The sequence below is a fragment of the Miscanthus floridulus genome, chromosome 2 (assembly GCF_019320115.1).
Source record: "Miscanthus floridulus cultivar M001 chromosome 2, ASM1932011v1, whole genome shotgun sequence".
Taxonomy (NCBI): Eukaryota; Viridiplantae; Streptophyta; class Magnoliopsida; order Poales; family Poaceae; genus Miscanthus; species Miscanthus floridulus.
The window spans coordinates 179,395,626-179,419,802 of NC_089581.1; the positions used below are offsets into that span (position 1 = coordinate 179,395,626).

Sequence of the window (24,177 nt, forward strand, 5' to 3'; positions counted from 1 at the left end):
CCAGTGATGGCGCCACTGGTGGGTCCAGAAGCTCGAAGCCCGGCATGCCATCGGCAGAGTGTCTCTTGAGCATCAGCACGAGCTTGTTGAGCGCGCCGCCATCTCGCTTGACGTGCGGAACTGTGTGCTCTTGGAATCCAGCGTACTCGCCCTCCATGTAGAGCCGGTGGCAGTGCCCCGCAAAGGCGGTGCCGGCCACCGCTGCCCGCCTGATTGCCGCCTCCTTGGAGACCATCGCAAGCGGGTCCTCTGACAGCACGCCCGTGTCGACGACGTACGTGATCCCGGGGACCAGAACAGCCGTCTCGGCCACGTCCGTCGCCAGCACGACTTTCCTCGATCCACCTGGCGCAGGGTCCAGTGCGTGGTCCATGAACTCTTTCGGTAGGTTGTCGTGAATGAGGCAGAGGACCAGCCCTGGCATGTCGAGCTGCTCAAGCTTCTCGTAGGCCTCCCGGATGCGGATGATATCCGGCAAGAACACGAGCACGTCGCCGGGCGGCTTCGACCTGTGGACGTCCGTCACCTCCTCGACCACCGCGCTCACCATGTCGAGCATGGGCCCCCGCGAGTAGTGCACCGCGACGGGGTGCACCGCGCGCTGGAACGCGACGATCGGCGCGCCGAAGAAGAAGTCGCTGAGCGAGCTGTCTTCCGGTCCGCCGGCGGTGCAGACGACCACGTTGAGGTGCCCCATTTCCTCCGTCGCCACGGCGGCCTTGACTACCCCGAGGAGGAGGTCGGTGCAGAGCGTGCGGTCGTGTGCCTCATCGACGACGATCGTGCGGAACGCCGCGGCGAAGGCCGGCCTGTCGCAGCACAACATGTCGATGAGCACCCGGGTGGTCGTGAACCAGACGTCGTCGGACTCCCGCTCCTGTCCGGGTTTTGACGAGGCCACGGTCACCGCGAAGAGCCGAGGCTGCGCGCAGATGACCGGGCCGAAGCCATAATTGGCGAGGTATCGGGGGAGCACCGTGGACTTGCCGGAGCCTGGCGCCGCGGAGACAACGACAATCCTATAGTTTTGGAGATAATAGAGGATTGTACCAATGTGGTGAGAGATCGCCGGTGCCTGGGGCTCGGGTTCCTGCGGAACGCCGGTTGCCATGGCCTCAAAGTTGCAGGAGGCGACGGCAGGACGAACGCACGGGCTGTGCACCATCCAACAGTTTTGTAGAGTGGATTGAGAATCGGAACACGACCGAACGAGATGTGGACTTGGAGTCCTAGTCGGTGCCGGGCCGAATCCGACATGTAGTCGGGTCACGAAATCTCCTTTAGGCCCCGTTCGTTTAGGGGTGGTTCTGGACTCTGAACTCTTCCCGTTGACGCTAGCTATATAAATTAAAGAAGGAATTCCGGTTGGAATGATTCCATGGCATGAAAACCTGCTAACCGAACGCAACCTTAGATGAATTTGGCCTGGGCCAGGCGTATACAACACAAGCTGTGGTCTGGCATCTGACCCAATAGTTGGCCCAACAGGCCGACAGCATGGGGAACGAGGAAAAGGCAAAGTAAACATGATTTGAAATTGCTAGTACAATTCTTCGAGTGTCATAAAAAAAGATGATCGAACAAAATATATTATCAAAATGTTTATTGTGGCTTTTATACCAGCTTTTAAGATTTTATTTTCCTGGTGTTACATCTGTGAAGTGGTTGTTAACTCGCTAACATAAAAGTGACACTAGGGGAAGAAAAATTTTAAAGCGAGTATAGAAGGTAGTGGCATCATTGGCAAGATAGTTGCAGAACAAATAAATCATAATGTTTTTATATGTAGTCAGATGAAAACAAATTTATATGAAAATTATAGAGATTAATAGGATCAAAAACTTTGTAGTTGACAACCTTTTCATTTAAGATCGTTTATGAGCCTACATATATACTCCCTCCATCCTGAAATACTACATTATAACTTCTATAGTTTGTACCGAATGTAACACAATCTATGTGGTGCCCATGCTCAGATTTAGCAAAGTTATTAAAAATAAAACCATAATTTAAGGAGAAACTTCTTAATTGGGTTTAATTCATGGGTACATATGTCATTTGAGTGTTTTCTTAAGTTGTCTTGAAATTTTAGGAATGCATTGTATTACAGGATGAAGGGAGCATACTAAGTGAACTTTAAAAATGAAAGTGAAAGAGATGCTCGATAATGGGCTTGAAATTATTTATACCTGGTATGTCAGCTAGTACATCCCTAAACTAACCGTCTAAAGTAGTAAACTTTAAATTTTTTTACAAAAAAAAAGGATTTAGCCTACCAAGGATTTCTAAACCAAAATTATAATGACAATCAACGATAGTACTTTTACGCCCAGTAACCAAACTAGACCAAACTAAAGACTAGCTCAATACATAAGGTTTGCTGACTGCTACTTTTTAGAACATCCTCTTAGCCTTTAGTTGAGCTACCAAACTATTTTAGTTTTGTCTATTAATGCTATTGTGAAGTATTAAATTGTCAAATGAACATGGTATACATATATTTGTCTAAATTAAAGATACTTCAATTTTTAAACAAGGAACAACAGCTGTTATTGGTAGTCAGAGCTTACTCAATACTGACAAGAAATCATCTTGTTATGATTGTCTTTATATGTTTGAGATGTGAAAAATTATGAGAAATATTCACAAAAAATATTCTCTTACATGGGGTATGGTGTTTCATTCAAAAAAAAATTAAACCTAGACACAACTTATTCTAGGAGAAACAGAAAAAAGGACAAACTTTCAGGAGAAACAGAAAAATGACAAACTTTTGTTAGTGGTAAGGTTACCCAATTTATAAGTAACTCAGTGAATTTTGTATGGGGGTTAAGTAGAGAAATTAAACAGTTGGAAGTAGTGACTATTCAAAGGACTAAATGAATATGTGGTCATGCTCTTTTGTAATCGAGCATTCATAGTGCTAAATAGATCAACAACTTAAGTTCACTAATTGAGCTGCATCTCTTTCACTCTTTATCGGTAACGCGAATAATACTTTTTCACAAGAATATGTCCTTCCAGTTTGCAAAACAAGGTTAATGAATTAGTTTTAACCTGTGACACTAGAGTCTTAACAACTTTTACTTGCATGATAATGGATCTTATCTTTAATCAGCATCACTTGATTATGTTTGCAAAGAAACTAAACTTCCTTGGTTCCTTATTCTATCTAGATCAGTAAGGGAAGTATGGTAGGTATGCCCTAACTATTCTACCTTTTCAAAATCCTTGTGAAACCATTAGGAATGGAATAGCAACATAGATCCCATATCCATGGACAAGTAAAATATTTGGTCTCAAACAAGATACCCATTGCCAAGTTACAATTTCCTAAGCCATTGCAAGAAAAATGTTTTCAGCATTCAGCAACATTAAACAAAGTACTACAGAAAACCACTGAACTAATAAAAGAAACATACAAATGATAGGGAAGACATCTAACTAAACAAACAGTTATGAAATAATTGTGCACGTCCAAAGAATATATTGAACTAACATGCTGAAGTACTCTTTGTTGTAGTTGTTTTACTTCAGTAGGAGTGTAGTCCATAGGCTTCCTCCATGTGACAAAGTAGATGTCCCATCAAGATCACTCTCAGAAGCTTCATTGTAGTGGGGCCTCTCACCTTTCTTTGGGAAAACCAAGCAATCAACAAGGTGATGCAGTTCATGCACATCAACTGCTTCAAGAACACGGACATCCCCCTGGATGAAGGCATGGGTTCTTTGCAACCACGACTGTACCTACAATTATCTCTATATTCTTGTTTTGAAAGTGCATTTGCCTCCGTTGTGGGTTTTGGTGTATTGATGACATCCAAATTAGAGACTAATGAAATCTTATTGAGATATATTGCAGCTTTAGTCCCATGAAAAGTTTAAAGAGTTGATTTAAATGAAATGGTGTCCCTCAATTCTTGAAGTTTAAAAGGCGAACGAACTCAAAACGCTCTTCAAAGTTTTTATCTTTTGTTTCACAAACAGGCACATGGACATACAATAGGCAAGAGTTAGCATTTGGGAAAACTTAACTTTGACTAACTAATTAAACCAAAGCTCAAGGCATACATAGATACATATTTTTAAGCAAAAGCATTCAGGGGCTAGTAACCACATACACAGGCATAGGTCTTTTAAGCAAGGGGGGGTCTATTTAGAAGCAACCATAAGATTATCATAACAATAAGGCTCGACAACAACTAATGCACTCACAGAGGACAAGAAGTCATACTATGGTACCACCTAGAGAATAAAGCAACCATACATTTAAGAATTCAGGTGAAGGCCACTTGAGGGGAAGAGCTTGAAATTACATTTAAAAGGATGTATGTGCAAGCTACTAGCAAGATACAACTACAAGCTTTAGTTTCAAAAGATTGAAGTTTTTGTTAACTACTAACTTGTCATCTATTTTCTTTAAAAGCAAATATACAAGACAAAACTAATCACACACTATCTTCAAACATAGCTATTCAAGCAGCATGGAACAAGGCATTTTGCTTAGCTTTACACAAAGAAGATAGCAACATTACACTGATTATTAATTGTAGCAAGTTATTACTAGAACAGAGGAGAGGAAGGCATGTTAATGCACAAGATAACAATCATGATGCATGCTCATCCTATTCGTCCTCACAAAGTTGCCATTCTAATAAGGGCAATCACGTTCTATTTTGGTGGCATAGCACGTACTCTCTCGGTATATATAGCTAGTCGTCAGCTACATTCAATCTATGCATTTATGATCAGTGTACCTACATAAGATTTCATTTCAGCCCAACCCCACGTACATATATATATCAAAAGTAAAGTTATCTATGATCTCTACATCAAGCAAAGGCTAAGTCACTAATTACTAAGTTAGTGAGCTCTCAAAAACTAATTAAAGAGCCTCACTAACCAAACTTCTTGACAGACTAGCTAGCTCTCAAACTAATTACACTAAAGAGCTTAGCTACACTAGAATGTAAATACATAAGATTTTTCCTCCACCATTTGACTACTAGGTAATCCTTAAGTAGGGATTAATGGAGGTTGTCGCTAGCATAGTTTTAAAAACCTGGTTTGAAACAAGTTGCATATAGCTAAGTTTTTTTTGTCAAAATAGGCTTTTCAAAACAAAGACTTTGTTTTCAAATTATGTACAAGATAGTATTACACTTAATCTTGCTCTGATGTCAGCTGTGACAGAAGCATCCAATTTATACAAGATTAAGTATGACTATCTCCATTAAACATGTCGACACGCGCATACCGTCACTTATATAAACCCGGTAGTCCGTCGAGTACCACGAAGGCCTCGATAAATCAACTTCACAACCAATATCGTACTTGATTAAGCAAATACCTATCACATACACAGAGTTTGCAGCATAAATAATATTACAATAGGTGTTGATGATAGTTAACAACCATTATAAACCATCAATATAACATGCATAAGGGCATAAATATAATCATCAATGAAGGTCTAAGAGTTTATTCAGAAAACCATCAAGGTGGACCTACATATCAGATTTAATCACGCTTATCCACAGTGAAACAGACACCAGAAGATTCTAGAAGACTCAAGAGGACTCCGTGCCGAGGCAGAGAGGCAGAGGCTGCCACCTGCAAGCCGCCTGACCTCCTAGGCCCACATGTCAGCCTCTCCTTCAAATATCAGTTCTCCATCGCCTCTTAGGTTGTATCTACGCCGCCCTTTAAGTCGGTTTGATCCAAGGGCTCATGTTAGACACTCTGGGCTTTGGATACAACTATTTTGATATAAAAATTTACTCTAAAACTTAAAACTCGTGGGTAGCATATGCTTGATCTAAGTCTAGGTAATTGACGGATATAATATGAGAAGGTCTAAGCTATTATTTATCTTGTTCTAAGTGACACTAAAGTTTTGGAGATTTAACTTTTGAAAAACATAAAAATCCTATATGATGAGCTCCTGTATGACAAAGCTTGAATTCCTACTGGGGCCATATATGATATTTAGATTAGGAAAACTTCCACATATATGCTACTTGTTTTGCATTGAGTTTAGTCAAGCTTTGTTGACCCTTATGAGAGGTTTGCCATGCTCTTAAAATCAAGATCACGTACACACCACCCAAATATGCACTACTCCTACACTGGGGGTAGGCGCAACAACATGCCATTCCATCTAGATCCACCCAAAAATATTTTACTCCTACACTAGGAGTAAACACCAAAAAAATTCTTGATAGAATATCCACCAAATAAATGCGCTAAGTTCTTATTGCTATCTCTCAAAAGTTTTGTTGCAGAAAATAAGCATGCAGCTATGCAAAAGTTATTCATTAAAAAAAGAGAGAAAAAGAAAAAAAAGAGATGAGAAAAAATGGACAAGTGTCTGAGATATTTAAAACAATGGGTACTTAGATACCCGCCTAAAAAAAGAAGAAAAGATGAATAAGATAGCCCATGTTTTCTTGCAAAGTAGTTTTCAAGTTTCAAGAGAGATGTTTTCAAGGAGCATAGTAGAAATAGGTTAGCCACCATATATATCCATACACATGCACATCTTGATTTGATTATATGACTCAACTCTCTTTGGATCCGAGGTTTGACTTTACAATATATGTATTACAAGTATGCTCTTTCTTGCTTTTTCCACTCCTATAAGCTCCACATAAGCTTTAGTTGTAGAAAGAGGAAGGCATAACATCACTTTTGCCTTGGTAAGGATCCACAAATACCACATATATTGAGAGACTTGAGAGTGTCATACAATGGATGTTTTAAGTTTTATTTTGAAAATCTATAAAAACTCTGAAATAATGGTTAAACAAAGAACTTGAGACATAGAGCTGGACTTAATCATTCTATATTTTAATTGCTCAAGACCCAAGTGAAGGCTGAGAAGCCCCATGGTTGAAGGTAATATGGGTAAGTTTGAAAGTCAGATTGGTTCATTCTAATCTAGACGAGAATTCTTGTTTGAACGCATGTGTACTTTTGAAGAGTTGTGTCGATGTTCTCAAAAATCTTTAAACTCCTGATCTGTTTACTAAGTTTAGCTTTGCTAACGGACTAGCAAAGGTTAAGCTTGGGGGAATTTATTGACGGTAGTTAACAACCATTATAAACCATCAATATAACAAGCATAAGGGCATAAATATAATCACCAACGAAGGTTTAGGGGTTTAAACTAACAAATTCCACGAGTTTTAGTGAATCTGTATTTTTTGTAGGGTTTATTCAGAAAACTATCAAGGTGGACCTATATGTTAGATATAATCGCACTTATCCGCAGTGAAATGAACACCAAAAGACTCTAGAAGACTTGAGGGGACTCCGCGCCGAGGCAGAGAGGCAAAGGCTGCCAGGTGTACAGGCCGCCCAACCTCTTGGGCCCACATGTCAGCCCCTCCTTTGAATGTTGGTTCTCCACCGTCTCCTAGGTTGCATCTACGCTGTTCTTTAAGTCGGTTTGATCCAAGGACTCATGTTGGATGCTCTGGGCTATATATACCAGCCCCTGCCACCCCCAGGAATAATAACTCCAGTCATCAAGTCCTTTGAGAAGACAGAAACCCTAATCATCCTCAGAGCTCCACCATATTCTAGAGTGTAGCTAGTTAGGCTAGGTCTAGAGGGAGGCAAGCAGGCTTCGCTTGGATTCCCGATCATGTCAAGAGCGTGGTTTGGTATAATCTTTGTAGCCCTCTCTTTTATACCTCTATTATTTTTATATGCTAGATACAATTATTATGGCAATATTAGTATTCATTTTATTTATGTTCTTCGTTATAATGTTCATAGTCTACTTTGATTATATGCTTAGTATAGTTAGATTATCACCATGTTCATGCATAAGTTCGTATAGCGCTCACTCTAAGGTACCATGGGTGAGTAGTCAACATTGTGTAAGCATGGTGCTTATACGTTGTTTACCTATGGATACACCCTATATTCTAGGTCATATGGTAGATCGTGGATGTGACACTCTCGTTGAGTCCTTTGTAGTCTACTCCCCAAATATAGGTGCACGTAGGGTCCGGTTACGAAGGAAGAACAAGCTCTGTTCTTAATCTATCTTAGTAATATCCTTTATGTGTAGATATGAAGATGATCTTAGCAATGACTACTAGGTATAATTATACTAATCAATGTATGCTTTGACTTGTAATTAAGAATGACTTAGGAATTATTGCTCTAATATTCTACCTAACCATGCTAATGCCATAGAAAGGAGTACTCTGAGTGATTTATCATTATCATTGATCAATACTTATCATATATTTTATCATATGACTTACCCCTATTATGAATAGAACATTGGTTATGGTTTATTTCTCCATCAATAGTATAAGTTATCAATACATGTCCATGTCAGACCTTCCCTATGGTAAAAATATAAATAATGATACCTGGAGTACTCTCGGGTGAAATGCTACAATGGTATAATTATCTATGCGCTTGCAGATTCCTTTCATATATATATATATATATATATATATATATATATGAAAGGAATCTGCAAGCGCATAGATAATTATACTTTATAGTCACATAAGTTAATAAAGAACTACTTAGTATTATTCTAGTAGTAATGCTATGTAGTACTAACAAGCATCTCTAGCATCATCACTAGGGATGACAACCTAGTAAAGTAATGTTAGGAGATATAGGTTTATAATAGGTGGCTATTAAAACAAGTGACAAGTTAGTAAATACCAACAAGCATTTCTAGCACTGTCGCTGGGGACTAGATTTAAAACTCTGTTCTTAGTAGCAACACTAAGAAATGTCAACAATAGGGTCACAAGTAATTAATACAAGTTCAGTTTCAAATCTAATAGGTTAAAACAACATAACTTTGAAATGAGTACCAAATCATAATTTTGAATCATATTGCTAGCACTGATGACACCCTCCAACAAAAGCATAGATGAGAAGCAAATACAGAATAGCCAAGCCCACCGGCACTTAGTCACCACCTTTAGCACACATAGCACTTCACCTGCAACAGGGTGGGATAAAACCCTGAGTAGTCAATTATACTCAGCAAGACTTACCCAACAAGAGAAAAATAAAGACTCCAAGGATATGCATGGTTTATTTGGTGGAGCTAGTTGGATAGCATAATCTTTTGCAAAAGAGCTTACTGTGTAAGTTCTTACTGTCAATATTCTAGCATTAAATTCAGTGAAGCCAATTATAGCTAAGTTTGCATCTATCCTGTAACAATCATTTGATTAATAAGTATCAAAGTAGTAACCATATTCAATTATCATGATTAATAGAACCATCATGTTTCATCAGGTACTACGACTGCCAGAGCAAGGTATGAGTTTCTCACTATTCGGGAGAGACGGTGATTCGAATCGATTACATCCAGCTGGGCAATCCTAAACACACACCCGTACATGCCCACATTAGCTCGCATGGGTCACCATTCACTCCATTCGGTGGTGAGTCTGGACCGTTTCACAAAACTCATGATCCCACATCCTCACATGAATTGTCCGAAGCCTGAAGCCCATAGCAAACATGGTCTTGGACCAGTCCCCTTCCTTCAGGCTCTCCTCTCAGCAATGCTAATGGTCCAATATATTCAGCCCAAATGAGCTAATCGGCTTCACGATCAACTATAACTCAGGGCCCTGTTATGTGTTTAATACCTTCAATCTCAACCAAGGCCCAACAACGAAGCGGTCCTTAAATGACATAGATGGGACCAAAGAATACATGCATATGAGAAAGAGCAAAACCAAAATATCATGCGATTGCAAACAAGGACAAGTATAAGATCACAACAGAATTGACCTAGGCACATGGATGAATAAAGTGCCAACTAAACATCAAACGAATTTGTCATGCTAAGATAGCAATAAGACAACACCGTAACATTTATCTACCGAGAACTAATTAAGTTTAGTATCAAACAAAAGCACTAGGATTGATGCGGGTAACATCAAACCTAGCCATGTCAATCATGATCAATGTTCTACTACTAAACAATTAAACATACAACATAGAAATGGTAAGATGGTAATCAACTTTCAATTCTTTTTATCGAGTAGGTGCATATCTCTTCTCCGGTAGGGAAGGTAAAGATTCTAATTCACCTAAAGCATACAAATCGTTATCATTTCAAAACAACTCTTATAATTCAATTATAAGGAATAGTAACTCTTTATAATTGAATTATAAAGAACACATGTTCATTATGTAAGTCGTTAATCTAATATGGACCAGCAAGGGTTTAACATTCTCCTTAACTCATTTTTACCTTAGAGAACTTATAAAATCTAAACAACAATTAATTAAGTCATTTTAACATTTATAAAGCATATAAAAGGCATAAACATACTTAAATTAATTAAGCAAGTTAACTTGATCAAAATAGCATGAAACTCTTTGTTGAGGCATAAACTAACATAATTGATACTCACAAAAAATTATTATTTTTGAGGTTATATTTTTTGCTACACTATTTATCCAACAAAAATTATATTAATCATTGCATTTTTGAGCATACAAAAATTACTATTTTATGGCAACAATTATTTTTATCACATAGAGCACATTGTCACAAGTCATCAAAACAAGATTCACAATTTTTGGATAGATGTAGCTCCACTTATTTATTTAACAACTTACATATGCATTTCACTTAAATAAATAATACTGCACATAAAAAGTTGTCAAATGGAAAATTTTATGACTTTAACATGTAGAGCACTGAAAGACAAAGCTAACAAAATTTGTTTCACCATTTTTGGACTTTCCTAACTTAAGATATGGATTTTTGAAGTTTGATTCAAATTCTGAAAAATGAAAAACAAAAAAACAAACAAATCACACCCTAACCAAAGCTAAGTGCACCTGGCTCAGTGCACTAGAGCAGCTGACACGTGGGCCTAGGGTCAATCGACCCCACCAGCCAGACACACAGAGGTAGGGGCGGCGTTTGACTGGCGCTAGCTCTCCGGCGGTGAGACCACCACTAGTGTGCTCACCACTTTCTCCCGCGTTGATCTAGGGTATTTGTTGAACATGTTAGGGTTCCTAGTGAGCTCTGCCATAGCTATGGTGACTCAGTGGTACAAAGCACGATGGTGCAACTGCGGACTCATTGCTCTAGCACTCGGCCAGCCTAATTAGGGTTAGGGTTAGCTCAACGGAGCTCACCGTGACTCAATCGCTCCCACATAGAGACGTCATAGATGCGGCTGTCGACGGTGAAGGCAAAAGCAGTGGCATGAACTGGCGGTGACGGCGCATTCTAGCACGTCCCGTGGATGAATGGTGAAACGAGCGAGCCGATGAGCATCACGGCATCAAGGTGAACCTAACTCAAAAGACGAGAGGGTGAGAGATTCACTGGAGCGAGCTGGCCATGGCGAGGGGGTTGTGGCGGCCATGGTGGACCATGGCGGTTGCAAACTGACGCTCGATTGATCCCAATGGTGAGAGGCAATGTGAGTGGGTGCAAGCAGCGTGCAAGGACAAGGTGGAGCTAGTTACGAGAGGAATTGGGTGGAGGCAGCGTGACGGTGGTGAAATCGGCTGGTGAAACCAATCGGCCGGTGGTGGAGAAGGAGAGAGAAAAAAGAGAGAGAAGGCATCGGCATCGGGGCTTTAAGGGCGATGATGACGACTCAGGCTTTGCCAATGCCTTCATGAACTTGACCATGCGAACGGTCGCGCGTCCAAGCATGAGAAGCGTCATGAAGGACACGGCGGACAGCGCACGACGGTGAGTAGCCTGAGAAGCTACTGCTCGGGTTACTGTTCATGCCTGACTGTCCTTTTTCTCCTTTCTTTTTCTCCCAATCCGGTTAGCCAAAACCTAGACCAATTGCTCCTTGTTGTAGAACTACATGAGTACTACAACTTTGCTTAAAGGAGTTTGGTCAGAAACGAGCTGGTTAGAAAAATATAAAATCCCAAATATGGCTTTATGAAAACTAAAATTGAAAATTTTGGTTTCAACACTTAGCCAAATTTTGGAACTTTAAAACAGTTTTGCGTTCGATCTTAGGGTCTCTATTTTCCTAGGTTAGAGGCCAAATTAGGTCTTGGTCCATAAACAAAAGTTGCTGCGCTCAAGCTAAATTACAACTCCTATTAAGGTTTTGAGAGCAGTTGCTACACAATTTTGCAAACCACAACACTCAAACATGGAATTCTGCGAACTACCAATCAAGGACTTAGACAGATCTTGACAGGCCAAAAACAGTTTTGATCAAGCAACTTTGAGCAATTAATTAGTGGCTAAACATTGATCAAACAATCCAACCACTAGCATAGTATCAGAGTACAAACTTCATACCAAATTATAGAAACAAAGTTGCACAAATTTTATTTATGAAAATTATTTTAATAAATCACCAAAGATTGAACTTAATTACTGTTTTTCAAAACTTAGCCAAAATGCTTAGTAAACCAGTGCTGAATTCACTTTTCAAAAGCAATTTTGAACATGTTTGACTTGAAAACATAACACAACTTTGATTCTATAAGATAGCACACACTTTGTATAGCAAAGTTGATTTTAACAAAATTTTATTTGTTTAAGGAAATTACAATCCATAAAATCACAAAGTATCTTAATCAACATTATTGCTAACATTTCATGGCAACACGTAACTAAGATATGAAAGCTATACTTGAAACATGAAATGCATAAACATGACACAAGCTTGATGATTAACATGATAAAGGTTTTGTTAACTCAAATGCAAGGAACATGATTAACAATATTCAATGCACATTTTGAAAAGATTATAAGTCAACCAAAATAAGTTTTCTTTTGCCTTTCAAAAGAATTTTAAGTTAGATCTCAAATGAAAAAGTTTGACTCCACCTTTGTCATCACTTTGTAGAGTGTTAAACTAAAGCTCATAATCATCCTCTGACTTGTTTGGGTTAGATTTAATCCACTGCTTAACTTTAAGCTGACACCTGGGGTGTCACACCGACTCTGGCTAAGAAAGCCTAGTTGACTATGCTTTTGAATAGTGTTTTCTATAGACGCCAAAACTTCTAGCGATCTGTGTTGGAACTTTCGACGTAGATTTGAATGGTTAGATTTGCCTATGAGTATAAATAGCTCTCTCCTCTCTTCTAACAGTTACCCACTCATTGATTGCAATCTACTCACGGCCAAAACAACTCCCAAGCATTCATTGCTCCCCTCTCCTCTCCCATTTGCTACTAACTTTGACTCTCCTAAGTATTTGAGTGAAAGGAGAGTGGATTAAGTGAGAAAAACACTTTGGCAAGCTTGAGCACTTGATTTCTTCATTAAGCCGGTTGGATTTGCATCTATTACTCTTGGAGCTTTTCTTCTAGCCAGCTAGGCGTCGCCCAAGAGCTTCCATCTTGTGGAAGAGCCTTAGGAGGAGTTTGTATTAACTTTGATTTCTTAGTGGAAAGCTCAGGTGACCTTTGTGGTTGCCTTGAGAGAGGCAAGGAGGTGGAAGAGACTCCGACCTTTGTGGTCACCTCAACAATGAGGACGTAGGAGCTCTTTTGTGGGGTTGCCAAACCTCAGGATAAATCCTTGTCTTTTGTGTGCTTATTGTTGTTGTGATTTGTGCTATCATATTTGTTCATAGTTGTTTTCTCTTCTCCCCAAAGCACCTTTTAGGGTTTGGGCTTGATCTACGGAGTGGAGGCTTTTCGGCATCAAAGGAGCAACCTAAACACTTTATCTTATCACTTAGAAGTGGGGTTATAAAAAATCTCATTCTTAAAGTTCATTTTAGCTCTTGTTGTGTAGTTCACGTAGGAGCCAAAACTCTCGGCTGTTTGGGTTGGAACTTTTGGTTGGCTAAAGTTCTAGCCCAAACTATCAGGACTTCTGACAGTGGCCGACAATTTACTTTGAGTTTGTGTAGAAATTTTTAGATACTTCTATTCACCCCCCTCTAGGCATTGTTTAGATCCTTTCATGTTTGCTAAGGAAAATCTTGAGCCATGCTTCATGAAATGATTATTGATTGATAGAGATAAAGTATTGCCCCTAATCAAGGATGCAAAGTTCATCTCGGCAGCCCATCAACCACCTTCCCTTGGGAGCAAAAAACCTTTGTTTTCTTTAGAAGATCCTTCAGCTGTGAGGACTTTATAGCTAAATGCATTCCCTTCAGGCGTGGCTCAATTGCAGGAGTAAATCCAACACTCGGCGTCAGCTCAAACTCAAAGGATTTCACAACATAATCCAAAATCTATTGTGTGACACTTTCCAACTTATCTTCAATTGGCACTGCTATGAGTTAATTACTTAGAACACCTTGACTGCTCAAGAATAAGGGACTGTTTCTAAAGGTCCTTCTGTGCTTCATCCAATAAGAGTTTGGGGAACCTTGTAATTTTTGTAGGTTACTTCTCTAATTATCACGAAATATATATAGCTTCATCCATAGCAGACCTAGTATATCCAAAAAATTTAGAGCTTCACTTAGACACTTCTCACGAAGGTTGGAGGACAACAAATCCGAGAATGAGTCCTGAATCGATTCTTTGTCAGTATCCACATGTGTTACAGTGCTAGCCTTAACGAAGGATGTGTTCTCCTTGGCCATCCATTTAGTTGATAATGCATCTTGTACTATCTATGAGATTGTCTAAGGTGGAATTGATTTCATTTCCATAGGGTCTAGAAATGAAAGTGGTACAAGCATTGCTGACCAATTTGCTGGTTCTTTACTTAACATTGTTCTATGAGATATAGCCTTCGTAGCTACTAGAGAGTCGTTACCTAGCTAGAGGTTAACCTTCCCACTATGGCAACTAATCAGTTGTCTCTCAACACTAAAAGTTCCAAGCCTTCGTTCTTGGTAGTGATAATCATAGTTGATCCATACAGACAATCACCATTGAAGCTAGCAGGAAAGGGGGTCACACTAGAGAAAAATTGATTTCGACCATATGATCATTATGCACATAAAGATTGAGATCTTGTAGCCACGGTCGGCCATGCATGGCAGCGCGTGCACGTGCGACCAGCGTGGTGACACCGAGGGCCCGACCTTGGTGACCGTGTCCACCCGATGAGCCAGCCCAAGAACATGTCGTGTAGGCATTTTAAAGTGCTTATAACAACTAAACGGTTGCTTCTGGACCTAAACCATCTTTCCCATGCTCAAGAGAGCATATCAGGCTACCAACCCGAGCTAAAACACGACACCATCTCTTAACTCGATTTCACAAAATAAATTATCAAACATGGCATTGTCCTATTGTATATATATATACTTAAATTCTTCTAAGTCCTTGAGCTGAATTTGATTTCAAGTTCTATTTTTAGGCTATTAGAAATGTTAGCTAGCAATGTTATTTTTCCACAACAAGTATTTCATTGTCATCTACAAAGTTTGTACTTTAAACTTTATTTAAGTATCACACACATATTCTATAGTATTTTTGCTCAATAAAAATTAGTTTTTCCACTCTCCTTGACATAACATGAGTTATTGAATAAATTTCCATTTAACATTTTATTGACCATTTTAGGCAACAAGAAATTTATCAACACTTTCTATCACTTGCATTATTACATAAGCATGATGCTCATGACATGATTTAGTAGTTTGTTTAGGGCATAACACCGAGGGTGTTACAGATTGCAACCTACTCACGGCCAAAATAGCTCCCAAGCATTCATTGCTCCCCTCTCTCCCCCTTTGCTCCTAACTTCGATTCTCCTAAGGATTTGAGTGAAAAGAGAGTGGATTAAGTGAGAAAATTACTTTGGCAAGCTTGAGCACTTGATTTCTTTATCAAGCCTGTTGGATTTGCGTCTATTACTCTTGGAGCTTTGCTCCTAGCCGGCTAGGCGTCGCCCAAGAGCTTCCATCTTGTGGAAGAGCCTTGGGAGGAGTTTGTATTATCCTTGATTTCTTAGTGGAAAACTCAAGTGACCTTTGTGGTTGCCTTGAGAGAGGCAAGGAAGTGGAAGAGTCTCCGACCTTTGTGGTCACCTCAACAACGAGGACGTAGGAGCTTCTTTGTGGATTTGCCGAACCTTGGGATAAATCCTTGTCTTCTGTGTGCTTGTTGTTGTGATTTATGCTATCATATTTATTCGTAGTTGTTTTCTCTTTTCCCCAAGGCACCTTTTAGGGTTTGGGCTCGATCTACGGAGTGGAGGCTTTTCTACATCAAAGGAGTAGCCCTAACGCTTCATCTTACCACTTAGAAGTGGGGTTATAAGAAATCTCATTCTTAAAGTTCATTTTAGCTCTTGTTGTGTAGTTCACGTAGGAGCCAGAACTCCTGGCTGTTTGTATTGGAACTTCAGGCTACCTGAAGTTCTAGGCCAAACTATTGGGACTTCCGATAGTGGCTGATAATTTACTTTAAGTTTGTGTAGAAATTTTTAGATACGTCTATTCACCCCCCTCTACCCCCTCTAGGCATTGTTTAGATCCTTTCATGTTTGCTGAGGAAAATCTTGTGCCATGCTTCGTGAAATGATTGTTGATTGATAGAGATAAAGTATTGCCCCTGCTCAAGGATGCCAAGTTCATCCAGACAGCCCATCAACCACCTTCCCTCGGGCGCAAAAAAACTTTGTTTTCTTTAAAAGACCCTTCAACTGTGAGGACTTTATAACCAAATGCATTCCCTTCAGGCGTGGCTCAGTTGCAGGAGTAAATCCAACACTCAGCATCAGCCTTGCGATGGTTCCATGCTTAGGGCAACTGTTTGTTACAATATGGTAAGCAATCTCTCTGTCTAACAAAATTCTATTGTGATTATTAAGCATTTCTTCCTGCATTTCCCAAAATATAGCTTCTAGGACACCTAAGGAGATCGGCAATATTATAATCTGACGGTTCAAGAATGTGGGTTGAAACTTTATATAGGACACTACTTCTATCACGGAGTGGGTAGACTCAAATTTCCTCATGCTTGACCTAAGGGAAAGTCGTATCCCATCATTTTGTCCTTGCCAGGCAGCCATAACACCCTTGAATCCTACATATCTAATCTGGTACACAGATGGAGGGTACCTATCTATTAGCGGCAACCTCGCTGCAATTTCCATTACAAGGTCCGGTGTGATCTTGTCAATTCCATGAGAGAAAATGTATCCATTACACTCGACATCCTTAAGAAACTCATTAACCTCATTCGATCGTGTCACAATCGTTGCATACGAAGATGTGAAGCACAGCCCCATTCGAGCGGCATGCTTTGTGACATTCCTACTTGGGGACTGTCCCATCCACTCCCTAATGGTTGCAGCAATTGTTGTTCTGTTCTCCACAAAGATCCAAGCTGGCAAGTCCTTCATCTGGTTCAATGAGAATGCAAGGAAAGAGTACTTCCACTAGTGGAGAAACGGGCTGTACTCCCGGTTCTCAACCGCCTTTAGTCCCGGTTTTAGAACTGAGAGTACGAAATCGGGACTAAAGGTCCCCTCCTTTAGTCCCGGTTTCATGTCCGAGACCACCTTTAGTCCCAGTTGGTAAGACCAACCAAGACTAAAGGGCCTCCCGGCCTAGCCACGTGGGGCGACCCTTTAGTCCCGGTTGGTATTACCAACCGGGACTAAAGGTTTCCTTTTTTTCTTTTTTTTTCTATTTTCAATTGACGATTCGTTTTGGTTTTTGAATAGGTTTTCGAATATGCATTCTACGCTGCTAATAATATACGTATTCTACACGTTTATAATGTTCGAACATTTTGTACAAACTAAAATATGAAACTAACGTATATATTACATGCATATACATATATTGTACATTATTTTATGTACATATAATATGTATGTATGTGTGTATATATATATATATATATTACAAATAAAGGTTGCATTGTATATTCTATCATATCCTTGGGATAACAAAATCACTCCATCTAGTTTGGCTTCCATGTTTCGTTGATGTCATTGTAGAACTCGTCGGCAGGGTTGAGGACCTGGTCATTAAGAAATCCTGCTATGGTCTCTTGAATTGCTTTCAGTTGGTCACGTCGTATGACTTTTTCCTTCAACCATAGAGTCTTCAATAAAAGTTAAAGGAAAAGTATTAATATATATGTGTGTGTTGGTCACTTGATTACTTATATATATGAGCAACAAAAGAAATTGTGAATATATGAATATATTTATATAACATACTTTGAGGATCTATTCAGGAGTTCTTTTTGTGTACGCCCCAATAAACTCGCAAACATAGTATCCACAGTAGTTGTTCCCCTGTTCTTGCCTCAGAACCCACTTTTACGAGAAAAAAGATCCGGTGAATTGAAAGCATGCATGGTGTTAATTGAATTATATATATAAATATAGATAGTACTTACTTTGTGTGTGATTACATCCAGTGGCGCTTTGTAATGTTTCATGTGGTGATTCTCAATGAAACTTTTCCAAACACTGCGCCCAATAAAATAAAACATTAATTTGGTCTTTAATAATTGTTACAGTTAAGAGATCAGGGTATATATATGAAAGTGCATTTGCCCCCTATGTGGGTTTTGGTGTATTGATGACATCCAAATTAGGGACTAATGTGATCTTAATGAGATATGTTGCAGCTATTAGTCCCATGAAAGATTCAAAGAGTTGATAAAGATGAAATGGTATCCCTCAATTCTTGAAGTTGTAAAGGCGGACGAATTCAAAACGATCTCCAAAGGTTTTAATTTTGTTTTTGAGTTTAGGATCCGCCGCACTATAAAGAGGGATGCAAGTTTAGTTGGTCTGAGGAAGATAGGGTGCTCAAGCATTTAAATAAAATCAAAAGAGAGTCACTTTAGCACTTCACGAGCACATAGAATAATTTTCTGTGACTTTCGGTGTCGGAAGTCCCGACGTAAGTCGGAACTCCCGACAGTCGGAAGTCCCGACCTAAGCCAGGAGTCCCGGCACCTGTGCTTCTGACTGCTCGCTGTCTGTGCTCGTCGGAAGTCCCGACGCTCGTCGGGAGTTCCGACCGTCGGAAGTCCCGACGTTCGCCGGGAGTTCCGACACTGACCTGACCCAAGCCGGGAGTCCCGGCCTCAGCAGTGCTGGCTGTTTTGATTAACTGTGCACGTCGGAAGTCCCGACGATCGTCGGGAGTTCCGACCGTCGGAAGTCCCGACATTTGCCGGGAGTTCCGACACTGACTTTCACCCGTGGACTTCTGACCCTTTTGGAACAGTATTTTATGCTTACGTCGGAAGTCCCGGGATCTGCGTCGGGACTCCCGACGTAGATCTGAACGGTTGGATTTTCACTTGGAGTATAAATACTCCTCTCTTCACTTCTAACCGTTACGGACTCATTTCACAGTTGACTCACTTCGTGCTGAACAGCTCCCAAGCAACCAAAGCACCCCTCTCCTCCCCCCTTTGCTCCAATCTTCGATTCCCTTAGTTTTTGAGTAAAAGGAGAGTGGATTAAGTGAGAGCATCACTTTGGAAAGCTTGAGCACTTGATTTCTTCGTCAAGCCGGTTGATTTTGCGTCTATTACTCTTGGGGCCTTGCCCCTAGCCGGCTAGGCGTTGCCCTAGAGCTTCCATCTTGTGGAAGAGCCTTGGGAAGTTTGTGTCACCCTTCGATTTCTTAGTGGAAAGCTCAAGTGTCCTTTGTGGTCGCTTTGAGAGAGGCAAGGAGGTGGAAAAGACTCCGACCTTAGTGGTCACCTCAACAACGAGGACGTAGGAGCTCCTTTGTGGGGTTGCCGAACCTCGGGATAAATTCTTGTGTCCCGCGTGCTTGTTGTTGTTGTGATTGCTTGAGATTACTTGTATGTGTTTGCCTCCTTGTCTCCAAAATCTCCATTTTAGGGTTTGGACTCGATCTACGGTTTGGAGGCTTTACGGCGTCAAGGGAGTGACCCAACATCTTCACCAAACCACTAGGAAGTGAGGTTGTAAGTTTATTTATCCGCAAAGTTAAATTTGGCACTGCTTTTGTAGTTCACGTAGGCGTCGGAACTGCTGACGTTTGCGCCGGAACTTCTGACAACGTCGGGAGTTCCGACCCAAACGTCGGGACTTCCGACAGTGGCTGACAGATTTGAACTTAGCATTTGCAGTAAATTTTTAGATACGCCTATTCACCCCCCCTCTAGGCATTGTTAGATCCTTTCAATTGGTATCAGAGCGAGGTCTTCTCTTTGCGTTTCACCACGTGAGAAGAAACAATGTCGGAGACCGACAAGATGCAAGCCGTTGCCGTCGAAATGGCCAAGAAAATAGCTGAAGAGTTGATGAGTACTCAAGTCAAGCTCTTTCAAGATGAAATGAAAAAGATGCAAGATGAGATGAGCAAGTTGAAGGAAGAATTAAGCAAGAAGGTTGATGATGCAATAAGTGGCAAGAATGATGTTAGTGACAAGAATGAAGCAAACAAAGATGCCGCTAGTGATGTTGGAGCCGGTGAGCATGCTCATGGAAAAGGAATATATTCACACATGAGTTTTGACTATGGACAAATCATGAAAGGTTCAACACTACATACTCCGTCTGTCAATATTGGCAAGCCACCTCACTTTGATGGAACAAGATACACCGATTGGTCTTACAAGATGAAGATGCATCTAATAGCCGCAAGACTTTGGGAAGTTGTGGATGTTGGTGTGATGATTCCTACCGATGAAGATAGAGAGATAACTCCGGAAGAAGTGCACAACCTCCATCAAAATGCACAAGCCGTAGCATTGCTTGTGTCAAGCCTAGCTCCGGATGAGTTTAGAAAAGTAAATGGAATGGAAAGTGCAAAGCAAATTTGGGATACTTTGAAAGTATCATTTGAAGGAGATAAAAGTGTGAGAAAAGGCAACATAGAGTTACTTCATGGTGAATTGGAAAGATTTGTATTCTTGCAAAATGAAACAACACAATCCATGTTTGATAGGCTCATGGCATTGGTCAACCGCATAAGAGCTCTTGGTAGCAACGAATGGGATGACAACAAAGTTGCTAGAAAGATGTTGAGAACCTATAGAGCCAAGAACAACATGCTAGCATCCGTGATCATGGAAAGGCCCGGTTATGATGAGATGACACCTCAAGAAGTTCTTTCAAAGCTCAAGCATCATGAGTGTCTAGATGAAGATGCAATCAATGCTCACAATCAAAATCCTAATGCAATGGGATTCAACAAAAGTGCCGCCCTTAAAGCAACTCAACAACATGAAGGTCAAGTTTCAAGTCAAGAAAAGAAGAAGAAAGTGAAGGATGATTCCTCAAGTGGAGAAGAAGATTCCGATGCGGAGGTTGCATTTGTGATTAGAAATCTTAGAAAGTTTATGAAGAAGAAAAGCAATCGCAAGACCTATGGTGATGGTAAGAGAAGGTTCAAAAAGAGATTTTGCTATGGATGTGGTCAAGTTGGTCACTTCATAGCCGATTGTCCTAATGAGAAAAAGAAGCACAAGCATGACAAGGATGAAGATAAGAAGAACAAAAGCAAGAAGAGAGGTGAAGCTCACATTGGGGAAGAATGGGAGTCAAGTGATAGTAACTCAAGTGATGGTGAGAAGAAGAAGAAGGGAGCCGCAAACATCGCCATCCACCACTCTTCTTCACCGACCATGATCCTCCCCTACTCAACTTCACCACCAAAGCTCTTCGCCAACCTATCTTCATCACCGAGGCTCTTCTCCAACCTCATCGACAACGACTACTACACTCCAACTTGTCTCATGGCAAAAGGGGAGAAGGTACATACTACACCCGTTTCCTCTAGTGATGAGTATGATAGTTGTGATGATAACATAGAAGAAATTGAAGCAACCATGATAAAGAAATTTGGTAAAAAGGCATTCACTAAAATAAAAATGCTAATGAAGAAATTAGAGAAGAGGGATAGATGCTTAGAGTTGCAAGGAGATATAATTACTCAAGAGAGAGAGAAAAACCTTGCACTTGAAGCATCTATCGCCGAGGAAAAGATGAAGGTTGAGAAGTTAACCGTTGAATTGTCTTTAGCCAATGACTCAATTGGGAAATTGACTAAGGAACATTCCTCGGTCAATGATCAAATAGCTAGCCTTAAGAATGAAAAGAGTATAGCTCAAGAAAGCCTCACAAGCTTGAAAGAAAAATATCAAAATCTTGAGCTAAACTATAGTACTCTTTGGGCTAGCACTTCAACTTCTCCTAAGGCAACCGAAGTCTCTAATGTCTCCACTAGTGATGGTTGTAGAAGATGCTATAAAATTAATGTAAGTGCATATGCAACTAACCTTGTTGAGTTAGAGAAGAAAAACAAGGAGATTCATAGGTTGGAGATGATATTGAAAAATGGGTGTAAGTGTCAAGTGCAATCAAACAAGACTATATACAAGTCATCAAGGCACCCATCAATCAAGGAAGGCATTGGCTACAATAGGTATGATGGAAAGGCCAATGGAAGGAATATGATAAATGGTGTGCCTTGTGTGAAGTTCAACAAGGGTGTTGCTCTTGATGAGCTTATATGCAAGGCCAACAACAAGGTATACATTCCAAAGATTCAACCTACAAATACCAAGACAATCAAGACAAAGCAATCCGATGTCCTCAAGCCACAAGCACCACTTCCACGGTGCTATGCTAGTGACTATATGTGTTGTTGGGGCAAGGATGGCAAGATTATGGTTAAGTATGTTGGTGCCCAAAAGAGAAAGGAAATTATGAGGAGTGTTTGGGTGCCCAAGTTTTATGTGACTAACCCCTTAGGACCCAAATCTTTTTGGGTACCTAAAACAAAAGCATAATTTGTTTTTGTAGGAATATTCCTCCGGTGGAACAAGTTGGGTGTTGGATAGTGGATGCACCAATCATATGACCGGAGAGAAGGACATGTTTACATCATTTCAACCGAGTCATGATCAAAGTGGAAATATTGTGTTTGGTGACAATGGAAAAGGTGAAGTACTCGGTTTGGGTAAAATTGCAATATCAAATGATAATTCCATTTCCAATGTCTTACTTGTGAATTCGTTGAGATACAATTTGTTGTCCGTTTCACAACTTTGTGAGATGGGTTACAATTGTCTCTTTACGGATAAGGGTGTGGAAGTTTATAGAAGGGAGGATTCCTCTATTGCATTTACGGGTCATTTAAAGGGGAAACTCTATCTAGTTGATTTCACATCAAATAGAGTAAATCCCGAGACTTGTTTAATGGCAAAATCTAGCATGGGTTGGTTATGGCATCGCCGACTTGCCCATGTTGGGATGAGGAACTTGGCCAAACTTCAAAAAGGCGAACACATCCTTGGACTAACAAATGTTTCTTTTGAGAAAGATAGGATTTGTAGCGCATGCCAAGCGGGAAAACAAGTTGGAGCTAAACATCCCGCCAAGAATGTTGTGACAACCGAAAGGCCATTGGAATTGCTTCACATGGACATATTTGGACCCGTCGCTTATATAAGCATTGGTGGTAACAAATATGGTTTTGTAATTGTTGATGATTATTCTCGTTTCACTTGGGTATTCTTTTTGCGTGAAAAGAGTGAAGTTCAAGGAATCTTCAAGAAGTTCGCTAAAAGAGCCCAAAATGAGTTTGATGTCAAAATCAAGAGAGTTAGAAGTGACAACGGGACGGAGTTCAAGAACACCAACATTGAAGAGTTTCTTGATGTAGAAGGAGTCAAGCATGAGTTTTCGGTTCCATACACTCCACAACAAAATGGTGTTGTGGAGAGGAAGAACCGAACGCTCATAGAAGCCGCAAGAGCAATGTTGGATGAGTACAAGACCCCAACTAATTATTGGGCGGAAGCGGTCAACACGGCATGTCATGCCATCAACCGCTTATATCTTCACAAGATAAGAGAAAAGACCGCCTACGAACTTCTAACCGGTAAAAAGCCCAAGGTGCACTACTTTAGAGTTTTTGGATCCAAGTGTTTCATACTTAACAAGAAATCCAAAAGTTCTAAGTTTGCACCAAAGGTTGATGAAGGTTTCATGCTTGGTTATGGTACTAACGAACATGGATATCGTGTTTTCAATAAAACCACCGGTTTGATTGAAATAGCGGTAGACGTGACTTTTGATGAAACCGACGGCTCTCAAAAAGAGCAAGTCAATGTTGAGAATGTAGGTAATGAGGAAGCCCCACATGAAGCAATCAAGAAGCTTGCTATTGGTGAAGTAAAGCCCGTTGAAGACGAAGATGAAGACCATGTTGTGCATGATGATCTTGATCCAACCATTCATCATGTTTCATCAAATGAACATGGTGAAGCTTCCGCAACAAGAGATAGTCA

The 24,177-nt window shown here is 40.3% G+C and overlaps 1 pseudogene; it reads right to left on the minus strand.

Moving 5' to 3' along the window:
- Window positions 1-3,222: 3,222 nt before the first annotated feature.
- Window positions 3,223-24,177, minus strand: part of LOC136537528 (probable RNA-dependent RNA polymerase SHL2) — a 39,248-nt pseudogene continuing 18,293 nt past the window's right edge.